Source organism: Gorilla gorilla, chromosome X (genome assembly GCF_029281585.2).
Source record: "Gorilla gorilla gorilla isolate KB3781 chromosome X, NHGRI_mGorGor1-v2.1_pri, whole genome shotgun sequence".
Lineage (NCBI taxonomy): Eukaryota > Metazoa > Chordata > Mammalia > Primates > Hominidae > Gorilla > Gorilla gorilla.
This window is the reverse complement of record NC_073247.2, coordinates 14,408,075-14,425,667: the sequence shown is the minus strand read 5'-3', so window position 1 is coordinate 14,425,667 and position 17,593 is coordinate 14,408,075. Positions and strand designations below refer to the sequence as shown.

At 40.9% G+C, this 17,593-nt stretch overlaps 2 long non-coding RNA genes across 2 annotated transcripts in view; one reads left to right on the top strand and one right to left on the bottom strand.

Moving 5' to 3' along the window:
• Positions 1-15,784, bottom strand: part of LOC134757931 (uncharacterized) — a 42,632-nt gene extending 26,848 nt beyond the window's left edge. The window contains exon 1 of the long non-coding RNA XR_010132582.1: positions 12,036-15,784. This is a non-coding gene — a long non-coding RNA (uncharacterized lncRNA). The remainder of the gene's footprint in view (positions 1-12,035) is intronic.
• Positions 15,785-15,842: 58 nt separating this feature from the next.
• LOC115932367 (uncharacterized) lies at positions 15,843-17,165 on the top strand. The gene is made up of 3 exons (XR_004068654.2): positions 15,843-16,033; positions 16,190-16,248; positions 16,912-17,165. It is a non-coding gene; the product is annotated as an uncharacterized lncRNA (long non-coding RNA).
• The last annotated feature ends 428 nt before the right edge of the window (positions 17,166-17,593 follow it).

Below are 17,593 nucleotides of genomic sequence, written 5' to 3'. Positions count from 1 at the left end.
CGGAGTCTCGCTCTGTCGCCCAGGCTGGAGTGCAGTGGGGCGATCTCGGCTCACTGCAAGCTCCGCCTCCCGGGTTCACGCCATTCTCCCGCCTCAGCCTCCGGAGTAGCTGGGACTACAGGCGCCTGCCACCATGCCCGGCTAATTTTTTGTATTTTTAGTAGAGATGGGGTTTCACCATGTTAGCCAGGATGATCTCCATCTCCTGACGTCGTGATCCACCCACCTCGGCCTCCCAAAGTGCTGGGATTACAGGCGTGAGCCACTGCGCCCGGCCATTAACTCTTAAAATATTAAGCATATGTGGATTTTAAGTTTGCTGTGAGAAATAATTTACAACGTTAGACTTTCTCCCTTTAACAATAAATCATGTGTTAACTGCTCAAATTATGGTTTTTGACTTCTTTTCATGTCAAGATTAAACACCAGTGAATGAATACATTTGTTTCTCATAGCAAATAGTTGGAGTCTAATTATTGCCATATATTGTTATATGTCTGGTAAAGTATTCTGAGGGACAAACAGAAGAATCAGGTAATCAAAAGGCGAAATGATGTGTTAATTTTTTTAATACATGGCTCTGGAATGAGGGAAAACAGAACTTTAAAATGAAGAAGGATTCCTCCCTGAAGGAACTCTGGATCTAACTTCTTCCAGGCAGGGCATGGTGACTCACGCCTGTAATCCCAGCACTGGGAGGCTGAGGTTGGAGAAGCACTTAAGCCTGGGAGTTTGAGACCAGTCTGGACAACATAGAAAGACCCCACCTCTACAAAAAATAAAATAAAATAAGATAAAATAAAATAAAATAAATTAGCCAGGCATGGTAGCACAGTCTGCAGGCCCAGCTACTCAGGAGGCTAAGGCAGGAGGATCATTTGAGCCCAGGAGGTGGAGGCTGCAGTGAGCTGTGATTGCCCTGCTGCTCTCCAGCCTGAGCAACAGAGCAAGACCCTGTCTAAAAAAACACAAAAAAACTTCTCCCTCATAAGGGGCACATCTTTAAAGGTCAATATAGTGCAAGTATTTAACAAGTTGTTCTCAAGAAGTAGGAAAATGAGAAAATATCAAGGCCTTCTATTCGTGCACTCTATCTAAATTTCTTTGAATGTCTTTTAAATTCAAAGAGAAAAATTATTGATCTATGAGTATACACTCATTCTATTTGGCAAAACAACCAAAATATTGTTGGAGATAATATTGTATTGCCTAGTTATGCTTCTCACCCAGTTATTTATGTACTACAGATATACAGTTGCTCAAATTTGTGGAATGAGAAAGCAAGCCAGGTGTACAGGCTAAAAAATGAAAATTTAATCATCAATTAAACATTCATAATTGGCTTTTTTCACTTAGTGACTTTTGATACTTTATAGATACAGCTTAATTTTGTCTTGTGTTGACTTCTTGTGCTATTTTCTCTGTAAAAAGTTTATGTGATCCTTGAACCTGAGTTATTATTTATTTATAAGTATATAACTTTATCTTCCCCAGGAGATCACCAATTCCAAAGGGCGTTCATGTTATTTTCATAATAAAGAAAAAATAAAAATATTCTTAAAACTTTTGAATTTTTAGGGGGCCAGAAAAAATTATACTACCTAGCTTAGACCTATGATCAACATATTTGTACATAAAAAAAGCAAGTCATTAATTCAGAATAATTCAAGCAAATTCAATACATAAAATACTCTTGGGCAATGAAAATAAAGAATGCTTTATTTATCCCCAAATAAAAACCAACGACAAACACAAAGGCATCTGATTCTCCAGCATATTTTTATTGAAGGATTGAGTAAAGAAAATGAAGTGTCTTCATTTGCCATTTGGTAGTATGAGATGAAAAAAAGAATGCAGAAATATATTCATTTAAACTTCCTTTTTTTGAGACAGGGTCTTGCTCTATCGCTCTGTCTGGGGGGCAGTGGTACGATCATGGCTCACTTCAGCCTCAACCTCCTGGACTCAAGCAATCCTCCCATCTCAGCCTCCATGTAGTTGTAGCTGAGACTACAGGTGTGCACCACCACATGCAGCTAATTTTTTAAATGTTTTTTGTAGAGACAGGATCTCCCTATATTGCCCAGGCTGCTCTCGAGCTCCTGGGCTCAAGTCATCCTGCTGCTTCAGCCTCCCAGAGTGCTGGGATTAAGGGTGTGAGCCACCGCACCTGGCCCCAAAACTTTCATTTTAAAGACCTGTGTTTTCTGCACATAGAGCCGCAGAAACTATTAGTACTGGGGAGTACCAAGCATGATATTTAAGGGCAACACTGACTATTCTAAAATGCACGTGTTTTATTTAAGTCTGTGAAAGTACACAGATAAAGAATCTTACTCTTTCAAAGTAATCTCCTTAGAGCTATCCGTATACTCATAGGTGCTCTTCTTGATCGAACACAATTGTGACTTCTGGAAACACTTTCAGAACCTAGAGTGTGTTCTTTCATGCCTGAGCTTCTTTCCACGAGACTGTTGCTTCACTAAATGCATTACTGAACATCTCCACAGATACAAATCGTCACCCTTTCCAAACTGATTTGGATTTTGGCAACATTTTGAGTGAGTTTTGTTTGTTTGTTTTGTTTGGTTTTTTAGGTATGGGGTCTCACACTGTCACCCAGGCTGGAGTGCAGCAGTGCAATCTTAGCTCACTGCAGCCCTGGACTCCCAGGCTCAAGGGATCCTCCCACCTCAGCCTCCTGAGTAGCTGGGACTACAGGCACACACCACCATATCTGGCTAATTTTAAAAAATTTTTTTTTAGAGATAGGATCTCACTATGTGGCCCAGGCTGGTCTTGAGCTCCTGGCCTAAAGCCATCCTCCTGCCTCAGCCTCCCAAAGTGCTGGGAGTACAGGCATGAGTCACCATGCCTGGACATGAGTGGCTGTTATACAAGATACAGTAAGTAAGATTTACGATGCTGTTAGGGAATTGAAAAATGATTTTCAAAAGATAATTTTTAACCAATGGATCAGAAAGAATAAGAAAATGAAGCTTTGACATTGTCCTTTTATATTCTTCCTCATAGCAACAGAAACTTCAGTTGACTATTTTCAAACTCCATCTGCATACTCTAAAAAGATATTCTCAAAAGGCAATGGAAAGGGTCAGTTGAATGACTTATATTTACACTTCACTAATCGATTGTTTGAGAAGACACTTGGCTAGGGCCAGCCAGGAAAGAAGAAATAGAGAAGACACTTAACCAGTTAACCCAATTGACAGGTGGCTTTGGGATGGTATACGGAGAGCCTTCTGTGTTTTAGAAAATTTGAGTTGTTCCAAGAACAGAATAACAGCTGATCTCTCAAATGATAAATGCGGATCCCCTGGCTAGTGGCAGAGGAGTGATTTGCCCATTAAATTGCTGAGGGCTATTGTTTGATTTAATACTGGCCAGGCAGAAAGAGGAAGTTTTCCTTGGAGTGGAGCAGGTCACCCCGTCTAAGGCTTGAAATCATTGGCTGTTGTTGCTGGTCAAAAAGCATAGGCCAAGCTGGGCAGTGGCTCACGCCTATAATCTCAGTAGTTTGGGAGGCTGAGGCAGGTGGATCACCTGAAGTCAGGAGTTTGAGACCAGTCTGGTCAACATGGTGAAACCCCATCTCTACTAAAAATACAAAACTAGCCAGGTATGGTGGCTCATGCCTGTAGTCCCAGCTATTCTGGAGACTGAGGCAGGAGGATTGCTTGAACCCAGGAGGTAGAGGTTGCAGTGAGCCGAGATCGTGCCACTGCACTCCAGCCTGGGCAACAGAATGAGACTTCATATCCAACAAAAATAATAATAATAAAATAAAATAAATAAAATAAATCTATAAGAATAAAAAAATTGAAAAAGAAAATGTGGTATATCTACACAGTGGACTACTATTCAGCCATAAAAATAAATGAAACCATGACTTTTGCAATAACATGGATGGAACTGAAGGCTATTATCTTAAGTAAAATAACTTAGAAAGTGAAATGCCAGACGTGCTCATTTGTAAGTGGGAGCTAAAGAATGCACACTCATGGATATAGAGAGTGGAAAAACAGACATTGGAGACTCCAAAGGGTGGGAGAGTGGGAGGGGGTGAGGGATGAGAATTTCTGTCATGAGTACAATGTGCATTATTCAGGTGATGGATACACTGAAAGCCCAGAAGGCAGTAGGTAATATATCTATAACAAAATTGCACCTGTACCTCTTAAACTTATACAAATTATTAAAAAGCATAATGATATATCTCTTGACCACTTAAGGAAGCGGAAATGTTAAAAAGTATCTGTATGAGTTATAAATTGCTTTGTCATAACATCCACAAACTTGAACACACCCACTTATTGAGAGACTGAATAAACAGTGGCCAGACTATCTATAAAACAATGCTTAACATCAATAATAATGAGAAAAATGCAAATTTTTTAAAAAATTGCTTGCCAACAGATGGCAAAAATTAATAGTCTGGCTGCACCAAGTATTGGTATGAATAGAAAGCAGTCAAGTTCTCATATACATTTTTTTGGTGAGAATAAAATAGTCCCGCAACCACCTTGGAATCAGTGAGAATTTTCTAGTAAACTCGAACATGCTCATTCTCTAGGGCCTTGCAATTAAAAAAAAAAAATGCCAAAGCCCATGAGCAAATATTCATACCCACGATGTCCATGACCAGAGAATACTGAAAACAACCTATGCACTCATCAACATTGGACTCGATGAATAAAATAGGGTAGATTCACACAATAAAACTGCAGTGAATATGAATAACCTCCATGTACATGTATCGACATGAATGCATTTCAAAATCATAATAGTGAGAGAACCAAGTCAGACAAAACTATATGTCCTATGATACCATTTACGTGAAGTTCAAAAACAGGCAAAACTAAACAATGTATTGTTGAGGGATATTTACATAGACAATAAAACAATACAAAAGATAGAATGACTGGACATCTCATTATTGGGTTGGCGTTTTTTGTTTTGTTTTTCAACCTGGGTAATGGATATTAATTTTATAAAGTATTCTTTAAACTCAATCCATTATATGTTTTATGCATGCTTCCCTATGTGTATGTACAAAGATAGACAAGGGGTGGGGGAGAGAGAGAGAGAGAAAGGCGTGGAGGGAGCAAGGAGGGGAGGGAGGGAGGAAGGAATGAAAAGGAGAGAGTGCAATAAGCAAAATCATGAAGGAGAGAGTATTGGAAATACCGAAGAAATAAATAACACGTAAAAAATAAAGAAAACGCGTGACTCCATTTCACAGGTCCTTTTATTTCTATGGGCTTTCTGGGTATTGCATGCAAATCTCCATGGTCTGCAAGCAATCACACATCACATGTGTGCTTTACACACATCACCATTCAGCCATTGCTGACTTTTCATTTGTCTGTCTGCCTGCTGTGTTCTTTAGTTTCGAAATCTCGTAATGGAAGACTCTATTCAATTCTGCATCCTCGGCACCTCGCATGGTGCCTGGCAAACAGAAGAATAAATGTAATTAAATGTAAAAATGCATAAAAACTTTAAAAATGGACCAAAATAATGGGAGGAAATGTTGCCTTATTTTTAAAGTCTAAATTAGTCCATGGGGAGTGTCCCACCCCACACCACCCACCGCACTCCCCACACACACTTATAATAGCCTCTCTTCAAGACACAATCTTAATTTGTACATAACCAAACTAAAAGAAAACACAACTCTGAAAACGTGAAAAAACTATGCCCCCTCTTCTAGGTCTTATTATGTTCTTTTCAATGTTCAAACACAAATTGATTTGGCAACCCACGTTTTCTTAAAATTCCTAAGGGCGTTTATTTAACCGAACCACAATAGCATGCCACTTGCATATATTTGTATATTTGGATTCAGATAATGTTTTCCATTTACTTTTAAATGATCCCATATAATGTGCATTATTCAACTGTACCCCCACTGAATATAAATAATTTAATGTTCACATTTCTAATGCTTGCCAGCGGAAGCAATTTTTTCCCTCAAAATGTGTAAGACAGAGTAGGTTCTCATGCTTAATGCAAACAAAAATGGCCTGAAACTATTTATTTTTCATTTTAGAAATATTATTTCAACATAGACAGAACATAAACTCAGTACTTAACAGAAAATTAATATAATTTTAATGTCCTGTTATGATGATTTCTATTCTCCATTGCTTTTGCACTTACGAAGAGTTTGGAATAGACTTTCCATAAAATGTAAGTTCTCAATTTGATCCTAAAAACTATTCAAAGAATCGACCAGCATTATATAATAGCACAGATGTGACAGTCCAATTTTTTAAAGTTACGAAAAGAGACCAGAAATCACTGAAAAGAGGCAAAAATAATACTATTTTAGTTTTAAATTGCTGATTTTTCTTTTTTTTTCTTTTTTGATTTAGACAAAGTTTCCCATTCCATAAATAGTTGATTTTTACTACAATTCAGGAAGAAAGCTAGTTCCAAAATTCCTGATCCTTAAAATAGCTATATTTTATGCTTAAACATTAACATACATTACTAAAAGTTACAAAGAGCTGGTTAACATATGAAATTCACAAATATAACCTTTCTGATTTTCTTCTTCTTTATCAAGAAATCCTCTTATGTCACCAAGTCAGCCCCATTGCTAAATGGAAACAGTGTAAGTATTTTTACATCTTCACCCACTATTCCTAGCTGACTCAAGACCTTGTTACTAAAATGCTTATTTAAGAGAAATATTTCTGGTTAGAAATGGTGTAATAAAGTCCATCTTGAACTCTCCTCTACTTGGAAATCATTTCAAAAAACACAATAAAGGTGAAAAACAGAAACACTGCCTTCCTCTTTATGAGAATAAGAGATAGAAGAGATTCAGAATCACAAGCAGTAGAAGCCACACAAGGCTGTGGAAAGAGACAGAGAAAATAACCCTGGCTGCAAATTCTAATATCCAGGAAAAATTAGTTCTCCATGGAAGGAGAAACCAGAAGTCCAAGACAAATATTTCTTGTTGGCAATAATGAGGAAAGTGTGCTATACACTCATGGTAAGAGCTCCTCTGCAACCAGTCTAAATTCAACATTTAGAGAAAATTGTGTTGAATGAGAAATCACAGAGACAGCCATATTTGTAGGAAGCACCTCATGACTGAGGCAAACCAAGGATGAAACACGAATGCAGGGTGCAGCTGCCTAGCTTTTTGGGCAAAACAAAAAGGTTAAAGATAGTACTGGGAATCCTATTCAGTGGAAGGAAGGAAGGAAGGAAAGAAGGAAGAAGGAAGGAAGGAAGGAAAGAAAGAAAGAAAGGAGAGAGGAAGGGACGGAGGGAGGGAGGGAGGGAAGGAAAGGCATACATTGGAATGAAGTAAAATAGTTTTTATTCATAATGACATGATCTTGCATGTAGAAAATTCTCTAGCATCTGCAGAAAAGCTACCAGAATAATAAATGGATTTAGAAGGTCACAGAATACATGGCTTATTTTAAAAATTAAATTAGGCTGGGCTCGATGGCTCAAGCCTGTAATTCCAGCACTTTGGGAGGCCAAGGTGGGCAGATAATGAGGTCAGGAGATCAAGACCATCCTGGCTAACACGGTGAAACCCCATCTCTACTGAAAATACAAAATAATTAGCCGGGCATGGTGGTGGGCACCTGTAGTCCCAGCTACTCAGGATGCTGAGGCAGGAGAATGGCGTGAACCCGGGAAGCAGAGCTTGCAGTGAGCCGAGATTGCGCCACTGCACTCCAGCCTGGGCAACAGAGCAAGACTCCATCTCAAAAAAAAAAAAATTAAATTATACCAGTAACAAAAAGTTGGAAAACAAATTATTTTAAATGTCATTTACAATAGCAAGTAGTACTGAGAGACAGATTTAGCAAATTTATGCAACACCTGAACACTGAAAGTTTTTAAATATATATGTTGATGAGAGAAATTTATGAAGACCAATACATAGAGAGATATATCATTTCTATTATTTGAAAGTATTGGCATTGTTAAGCTGATAATTTCCTCTTACTTGATCTACTGATTCAATGAAATGCCAATCAATGTTTCATTAGGATTTTTTTTATATTGACAAGCTAACTCCAAAATTTACCTGCAAATGCCAAGGACCTAGAATAGCAAAGTAATTTAGATAAAGAACAACAAAATTAGAGCACATATGCTTCTTAAGTTCAAGATTTACTAGAAGGCAACAGTATCAATGTCATGTGTCACAGGCAGTAGGACAGACAGGGAAAACAATGATATAAGATTGTTTTGACCACACATTTGACCACACATCCATGGTCAATTGACTCAATGTGGAAATAATAAGCTTTTCAAGAAATGGTGTAAGAATAACTGAGTATTCTTTTAGGAATTTAAAAAAAAACCCTTTTTCCACACTATTTAGAAGGTTTTATCAAAATGTATCATAGACGTAAATGAAAAAGCTGAACTATTAAGCATCTAGGTGAAAACACATGAACAACTCTTCTTGAACTTGGTATAGAAAAGATTTTTTAGGGCTGGGCATGGTGGCTCATGCTTGTAATCCCAGCAATCTGGGAGGCCGAGGCAGGCAGATTACTTGAGGTCAGGAGTTTGAGAACAGCCTGGCCAACAATGATGAAACCCCATCTCTACAAAAAAATGCAAAAAAAAAAAAAAAAAAAAAGCCTGGCTTGGTGGCATGCACCTGTAATCCCAGCTCCTTGGGAGGCTGAGGCAGGAGAATTGCTTGAACCCAGGAGGTGGAGGTTGCAAAAAAAAAAAAGAAAAGAAAAGAAAAGAAAAGGTTGTTTAGATAGGACACAAAAAGCATGAATCATAATATTTTTAAAAATGGATGAAGTGGACTTTATCAAAATTCAAAATTATCTTTAAACAACATCATTAATAAAAGAAAAGATAAGCTGCATACTGGGAAAAAACATTACATAAAATATATTTATTATATATTCAGAATATATAAACAACTCAATTACAAAAGACAAGCAACTCAACAGACTACTGACAAAATATATGAACAAATACTTCACAGAAAAATAATACACACACACACACTCTCACACACACGGAGCCAATAGGTATATAAACAAAGATACCATCATTATTAGTGATCAGAGCACTGCAAATTAAAGACACAATGAGATATCCCTACATGACCACGAGCATAAATAACATTTTCAAGCTTGACAATAACAAGCACTAAATATAAAGCAACTACAACCCTCCTACATTCTCAGGTGCAAAGTGAAACGACAACTTTTGAAAAACAGTGCAGCATATGAACCTAAACATGTAACCAAGAAAAAAAAAAAATAGAAATAGCCTATAGACAAAGACGTGTCCACTGATACCATGCATTTTTATTCATAATAGCTCAGACAGGTAAATACCTCCATTGTAAAAATAAATAAATAAGCTATTCCACTGGGATTATGAAATTTTTTAAAAATTTGCACAGTCTCATTATCCCTGTGCATTTGATTTTCTCCTCTGGGAGCCTGCAGCATTTACCTTGGAAGTGCCCCAAGCAGGTGACTAAGCCAGTTTCACTCACCTTTGGTTGACCTCACCTGGAAATGAAGGGGAAATTGTATTTTTCTCACATTCTAAGCACACCTGGTTGACCTATGATGCAATAATAATTACATAGTTGGGTTCTCTGCACCAGATAGCTCCTTCCATTGCAAAAACATTGCCATTCATGCATTTTCACCCCTCAGCTAGACCTCACATGAAGGTCTAAGAAAGAACAGTAGATTGTGTCAAAAATCATTGATTTCTGAGTTGTTGGTTTTTTTTTTTTTAAATGCTAGTGTTTGGTGCCATCTAGTGGGTTCAATTTACTATTTAAGCCACACAAAAAAATCACCATAACAGAGGGAAGAGAGAGGATCCTTTTAAAATAAATGAAATCAAGAATTGCTTTTCAAAAATAAGTGTGGGCCGGGCGTGGTGGCTCATGCCTGTAATCTTAGCACTTTGGGAGGCCGAGGCGGGTGGGTCCCTTCAGGTCAGGAGTTCAAGAACAGCCTGGCCAACATGGTAAAACCCCGTATCTACTGAAAATACAAAAATTAGCCGGGATGTTGGCGGGCGCCTGTAGTCCCAGCTACTCAGGAGGCTGAGGCACGAGAATCACTTGAACCCGGGAGGCGGAGGTTGGAGGGAGCCGAGATCACGCCACTGCACCCCAGCCTGGATGAGAGAGCGACACTCTGTCTCAAAAAATAAAAAACAAAAAACAAACAAAACAAAAAGTGTGGACTAGGGCTCAAAATTCTGATGCCTTTTTTTTTAATAATTAAAATTAACTTTTGCTTGATGAATATGGGGGTGATATTCTTTTTTGAGGGTGATAAAAATGTTCAGGGAGATGGAGATGATGGTTGTACAATATTATGCATGCTGTGTACTAAATGCCACCGAATTCTATGCTTTGAAATAGTTAAATATATGTTAGAATAATAACATTCTAAGAAAACATGAATTTAAAGTGGGAGGCATGGTAGATAACATGACTGCCCACACATAATCTTTAAATCTGCCCAATATAGTCCAACATTGTTTCTTCAGATGGCTATACTTTATTTTACCTTGTATTTTATCTACTATGTCACTTTTTCCCCCACTTTCTCACCTCAGCTATTCAAACAGCCCCCTGCCCAGCCTTCTAGCACTCAATCCTGTCTCCCGGGATAAACGGCATCCCTCCTAAGCCATCCAAGACATGGTGTCACTGCACTTCTGAATGTTCCTGGGTTTTCCCCAACTTTTCCCAATGGAAAAGCCCTGTAAGGGTCTCTATGGAAGTTTAGTAGGGTTAGGGGCTAGCACCAGCTGTCCCCACTGTTGTAAGCCCTCTCATCCCTCTGGGTGGCAATTGGGGGGTGGGTGATGGTCTGTGGACCAGCTGTGGGGAGCTACCCCTGGAGTGCAGAACCTACGGATGCAGAGAAGAGGTACCTCCTTCTTGTACAGAACGTGTGTGCAGGGATGCCTGAAATGGGGAGAGGGCAGAGTGCCGGGAAGGAAACCCAGCACTCTTATGGGTTACACCGTAGGGATGGCAGGGAAGGAGGTGGGAAAGATGATTTCAGCAGGGGACAGGAGTTAGTGGGGGAGGCTTGCACCCTTCCACGTTTTTGAGAGTGCACTCACACAGGCACATGCACTCACTCCCATGCACACACTCCCACTCATTCATGTACACACTCCCACTCATTCATGTACACACACTTGCATTCTCATGCCCTTTACACTTGCCCTTGCACACTAGCACACTCAGGTCCACACCCAATACACATACACAGTCATATACTGAAAAACACAGCCACACTCACACTCGTGCATCACAACCCTACACTTACACCATCACACGCACACTCATACACTTACATGTATGCACCCACATACACATGCATACTTTCACATGCTGTCATTCATAAACACTGACACGCAGCCACACAATGTCACAGTACACACACACTGTCACACTACACACACACTTTTACATGCTCTCACACTCATACCCACTGGCACACACTCATAAACACACCCACAAGCAGTCACACTCACACGCTCACCCTCCCACACACATGCACTGCACACTCACATACTGACATACTACATGCCTTCATAGTTTACACACACACTTCCATGCACATTCACTCCATACCTTTTTGCACACTCATACGCTCATTCATATTTCCATCATCACAACACGGACACACTTCTGCCTGTCCTCACACACCTACACACTTGCCACACACAGTGTTCCATACACACTCATACATCCTGCGCATTCAGTCACTAACTTGCCCTCATGACCACACACACACACACACAGGCTTTCAAATGCACTCATCCACAGACACATATTCTCATATGCATACGCACTTGCACACACACCCTCGCACGCTTGTTCACACTCCCTCACATGCAGTCACACTAGCCATCACACTCGTGCTCACACACATACACACTCACAGCCCCTTTGCATACACACTTCCCCCACCCGCTCACCCCAAGCCCACCTGACAGGTGACACACTTTACCTGCGGGCTGGGATGGCTGGTCCTCTGCCTGGGCTTCGAGGTTCCTTGGGGGCAGCGGCTCATGCTGGTTTTCCCACTACGGTGTCTTCTGTGGCTTCAGCGTTGCCTAGTGCAGGCTGCCATTCAACAAACGCATTGTCAACAGTCAACCAAAAGAAACCCATTGGCCACCATACCCTGAGGACTAACCCTGACGCAGATGCCCTCAATAGTCTAACTGATTCCATCGCCCCAGCCTTGGGGGAGAAGCACTGCCGCCTATACACTCCATTTACAGATGAGACTGGGAGAGGTTTAGGGAGTGGCCAAGTCCCCTGCCTACACAGCTGCCTCCCAATCTGTCTTCTCACCCTCCCCCTTCTCAGGCTAAAATCACACTCGATGTTTTTATGGGATCATTTGATCTGGACATTGTCAAAGAAAAAATTGCACCAGACAAGTTAAACCTTCAAGGAAGGACTCAGTCAGGACTACTGCGATACGGAAGAGAGGAGCTTAACTTTGTTGAAACAAAAGGCTGGAGAGTTTTTAAGTGCCGGGGTGAGATGCTGAGAAGGAACTGAAGACATCAGAAAGAGGTTAGGAAATGCTGTAAAGCTATCTGCGTTGGCTCATTGGAATTTTTCAAAACTAGGAATCTGCCCTTCTACAAAAACGGAGACACAGATGTATCATCTCCTTCAATAATTGCATTTTAAAGGGATGGCTCTGAAGTCTTGAGAAAGGCATTCCTGGGTTGCAAAACTAGGAAGAGGCTAGAAGAAAATTTGGGAGAAGATTTGCCTCTCAAAGAGGTAGAGAAAGAACTCACAATTGCAAGTTTCCTAAAATAAATCCTCTGTGAAAAAAGGAGGCCTGATGGATGGAACTGGAGGTCATTATGTTAAGTGAAATAAGCCAGGCACAGAAGAAAAATACTGCATGTTCTCACTCACATGTGGGAGCTTAAAACCTGGATCTCATGGAGATAGAGAGTAGATTGGTAGCTACCAGAGGCTGGGAAGGGACATAAAAATAGTTTGATTAATGGGTACAAATAAGTAGGGGTTTTTGTTTTTTTGGAGACAGAATTCTGCTCTGTTGCCCAGACTGGAGTACAGTGATACAATGGTACCTCAGAGTAACCTGGAACTCCTGAGCTCAAGTGATCCTACCACCTCAGCCTCCCCAGTAGCTGGGACTACAGGTGCGTGCCACCATGCCAGGCCGATTTTTGTATTTTTTGTAGAGACAGGGTCTCACTAGATTGCCCAGGCTAGCCTCGAACTCCTGGGCTCAAGCAATCCTCCCGCCTTGCAAATACAGAGTTTGATAAAAGAAATAAGACCCACTCACTGTTCAGTAAATCAGCAGGGTGACTGTAGTTTACAGTAATCTATTGTATATTTCAAAATAGCTAAAGATAAGAATTTAAATGTTTCTAGCTTAACGAAAAGGCAAATATGTAGGGTGATGAATATCTTGATCACAATGATGTGATCTTTACAAATTGTGAGTGTATTGAGTAATCACATGTACCCCCAACATATGTGCATCAATTATGTATCAAAAAAATTAAAACTAAAAAATAGACAAGGAGGTCGGGAGGAAAACTGTGTAACACTCAGTCAAGCTGAGGGAAACGTGAAGGCCGTCTTAGTCAACAGATTTGCCCTTTTCCCTTTAATCTGCTAATTATCAATTGATATGGTTTGGCTCTGTGTCTCCACCCAGATCTCACCTTGAATTGTAATAATCCTCACATGTGGTGGAAGGGAACTGGTGGGAGCTAATTGAATTATGGGGGTGGGTTTTCCCCATGCTGTTCTTGTGATAAGTGAATGAGTCTCAGAAGATGGTTCTATAAAGGGCAGTTCCCCTGCACATATTCTCCTGCCTACCACCATGTAAGACGTGACTTTGCTCCCCCTTTGCCTTCTGCCGTGATTGTGAGGCCTCCCCAGCCATGTGGAACTGTGGATCCATTCAACCTCTTTCCTTTATAAATTACCCAGTATTAGGTATGTGTTTATTAGCAGCATTGAGAACAGACTAATACATCAGTAACTCCCTTTGAGGACATTTTAGCTGTTTGGAAATGTCTGCTCCTATCTTGTTTTTTTTTGTTTTTGTTTTTGTTTTTTTGGGACAAGGTATTGCTCTGTCACCCAGGCTGGAGGGCAGTGGCACGATCTTGAAACTCTCAATATAAATGCCTAAGGTGCAACACTTGGCAGATAAGAAGCCATATGCAGACACATTCGTTTAAAATAACACATCATTATTTGGTTCTTTCTCATGTGAGAGTCGGATGACTCAGAGCCAACATAAATTCCAAGTGGTATGCAGAAAACCAGTGCATAGCTGGAGAGGGTAATGAAGGTTAGTATCTGCAGTAAGGCTGAGTCGATGCAAACGGCCACACGGTCATGGATTCACAATGATCTGGGTCTCCATCATCCTGCAATCCAACACCTTGCACAGCCTTCAAACACCAGCTGGGAATTCAAAAGTGGCATGTGCGGTAGCAGGAGATCTGTTCACCCTCTATTTCCTCTCATCCCCATGTAGCAATCTGGTGCAATCACAGCTCACAGCAACCTCAAACTCCTGGACTCAAGTGATCCTACCTCCTCAGCCTCCCTAGTAGCTGGGACTACAGGTGTGTGCCACCCTGCCAGGCTGATTTTTGTAGAAACAGAGTCTCACTAGGTTGCCCAGGCTAGTCTCGAACTCCTGGGCTCAAGCAATCCTCCCGCCTTGCAAATACAGAGTTTGATAAAAGACCTCCTGAGGTCCTACAGAGAGAAATCTTTAAGCTCCAGGGCAGAGACAATTTGCATTTTTCTCACCACCCAGGGAATGCTAACTGGGCAGCTCAGGGTACCCAGGAGCTCAGGCCATCCAGTGTCCTTTGAGATGTTAGGAGGAAGCAGAACAGCCAGCTGCCAAATGAAACACGGCAAAATGCTCACCCTTCAAGGGTCTGCTTTTGTTTTGTTTTTGTTTTTTGAGACAGTCTCACTCTGTCGCCCAGGCTGGAGTGCGGTGGTGCGATTTTGGCTCACTGCCACCACGACCTATTGGGTTCAAGCAATTCTCCTACCTCAGCCTTCCAAGTAGCTGGGACTACAGGCACGCACCACCACAGTCGGTTAATTTTTGTTTTTCGTTTTTTTGGTAGAGACGGGGTTTCACCATGTTGGCCAGGCTGGTCTCAAACTCCTGACCTCAAGTGATCTGCCTGCCTCAGCCTCCTAAAGTGCTGGGATTACAGGCATGAGCCACCGCGCCCGGCCTCCTTCAAGGGTCTGAATCCAGCCAGTGTCCTACGTCATACCTGCTTCAGCCTATGCAATGGAGAGAGCCTGAGATTTTATTTCAATAAGAAAATCTACCGAGTTGCATTACATCAAACTAAAAGGGAGAAACACAAATATAAAAAATAAAAATCCAGAAATTCCAATACTAGGCAACCCTCCAAAATGTGGCAAAGCTCTGTGTATATTAAAAATGTATTGAGTCCGGGCACGGCGGCTCACGCCTGTAATCTCTGCACTTTGGGAGGTTGAGGCAGGTGATCACTTGAGGTTAGGAGTTCAAGACCAGCCTGGACAACATGGTGAAACCCCATCTCTATTAAAAAGAAAAAAAAAGTTAGCCGGGCATGGCGGCAGGAGACTATAATCCCAGCTATTTGGGAGATTGAACCCAGAAAGCGGAGGTTGCAGTGAGCCAAGATCACTTCACTGCACTCCAGCCTGGGCGACAGAGTGAGACTCTGTCTCAAAAAAAAAAAAAGAGAAAAAGAAAAAAAAGCATTTGTAATAGTTCCCATAGCCTACACAAATGCATATGAAATGCTTAATATTTTGCTTGCACTATTCTTTTCTGCTGGAAGGGTGGTTCTGACTAAAAAATTTTACTTTCCCATTCTTTGCTTTTTCATTAATGCTATTTTCTTTGCCCCAGGGTTATAGAGTGGAAAGTCCCACAATCTTTTTCTTCTCTATTTTCAGGTAGATGCATTTTATTACTATATTCTATCTATCCATTTATTCCATCTATCTATTCCATTTATCATCTACCTACCTATTATTATCTATCATCTATGTATTCCATCTACCTGTCATTGATCTATCTATCATCTACCAATCTACATTTTTGTCTCGTAGAAAAACGTTGACCTCTTGGCGAGAATGCAAAGAAGGGAACGCTTGCTTATACACTGTTGGTGAGAATGTAAAATTGTACAATCTCTATAGAAAACAGTATGTAGATTTCTCAGAGAACTAAAAATAGATCTACCCTTTGACCCAGCAACTCCAGTAATGGTTATCTACCCAAAGGAAAGAAATTATCAGAATAGACACCTACACTTATATTTTTATTACAGCACAATTCACAATAGCAAAATCATGGAATGAACCTGAGTGTTCACTGGATGAAGAAAATGTGGTATACACACACCAAGGAATACTATGCATCTATAAAAAAGAATGAAACTATATCTTTTGCAGCAACATAAATGGAGCTGCAGGTCAATATCCTAAGTGAAATAACTCACACAGAAAATCAAATGCCACATGTCCTCGCTTATAAGTGGGAGTTAAAAAAAATGGGTACACATGGACCTATAGAATGACATTAACAGACACAGGACACCTTAAAAAGGGGGAAGGTGGGAGGGGATGAGGGTGGAAAAATTACCTATCTGGTATTATGTTCACTGTTTGGGGGATAGAAGGCCAATCCCCACCACTAGGCAATATATCCACGTAACAAACCTGCACCCTTATGCCCTGAATCTATTTGTTTTTCAACATTGACTTCCATGGTCACTATTTGTGAAATCACTCCTCATGAACCAGGACTTGCATGTTTTTTTGTTTCTCAGGTGAACTGTCACCCCTACAACTCAGCTTGCAACCAGCCCTGGCCACCACCGGTTTCCCCACACTGAGCTGAATATCGGACATGCCCATCTTAGACATTCCAGCCCATTCTGAAATTCCACATCGACTCACCCGACAAAGTCTGAAGTTCCAGGGCAATTTATCTGGAAAAGCTCACTTGGAATCACGTGTCATTTCAACCAACAACTGTTGAAGAGGACGTGGCATTAAAACCAAGGGTATCAATTATTTATAAGGGCTGTGTGCTGGTTGGTCCAAGCATCTCTCCTTCGTGCCATCACTCCTTTCAAGAGCTGCCTCTGTTTTCTAATTTAGCACAGGAATTTAGATGCCCCTAAATAAGTAGGCATCCAGTATCCGCCCACACCAGTTTTTGTGAGAGTACATATGGAGACACTGCCACCACCCCTGCTCTCCTACTGCATACCCCACCATGCCAAAGCATGGTGGCTCACACCTGTAATCCCAGTGCTTTGGGAGGCCAAAGAGGAGGAACACTTGAGATCAGAGGTCTGAGACGAGCCTGGGCAACATAGTGAGACCTCATTTCTACAAATAAGTTAAAATATATATATGTAGGGCATAGTGGCACACACCTGTGGTTTCAGCTTTTCAGCAAGCTGAGGCCGGAAGATCACTTGAGCCCAGGAGTTTGAGGATGCA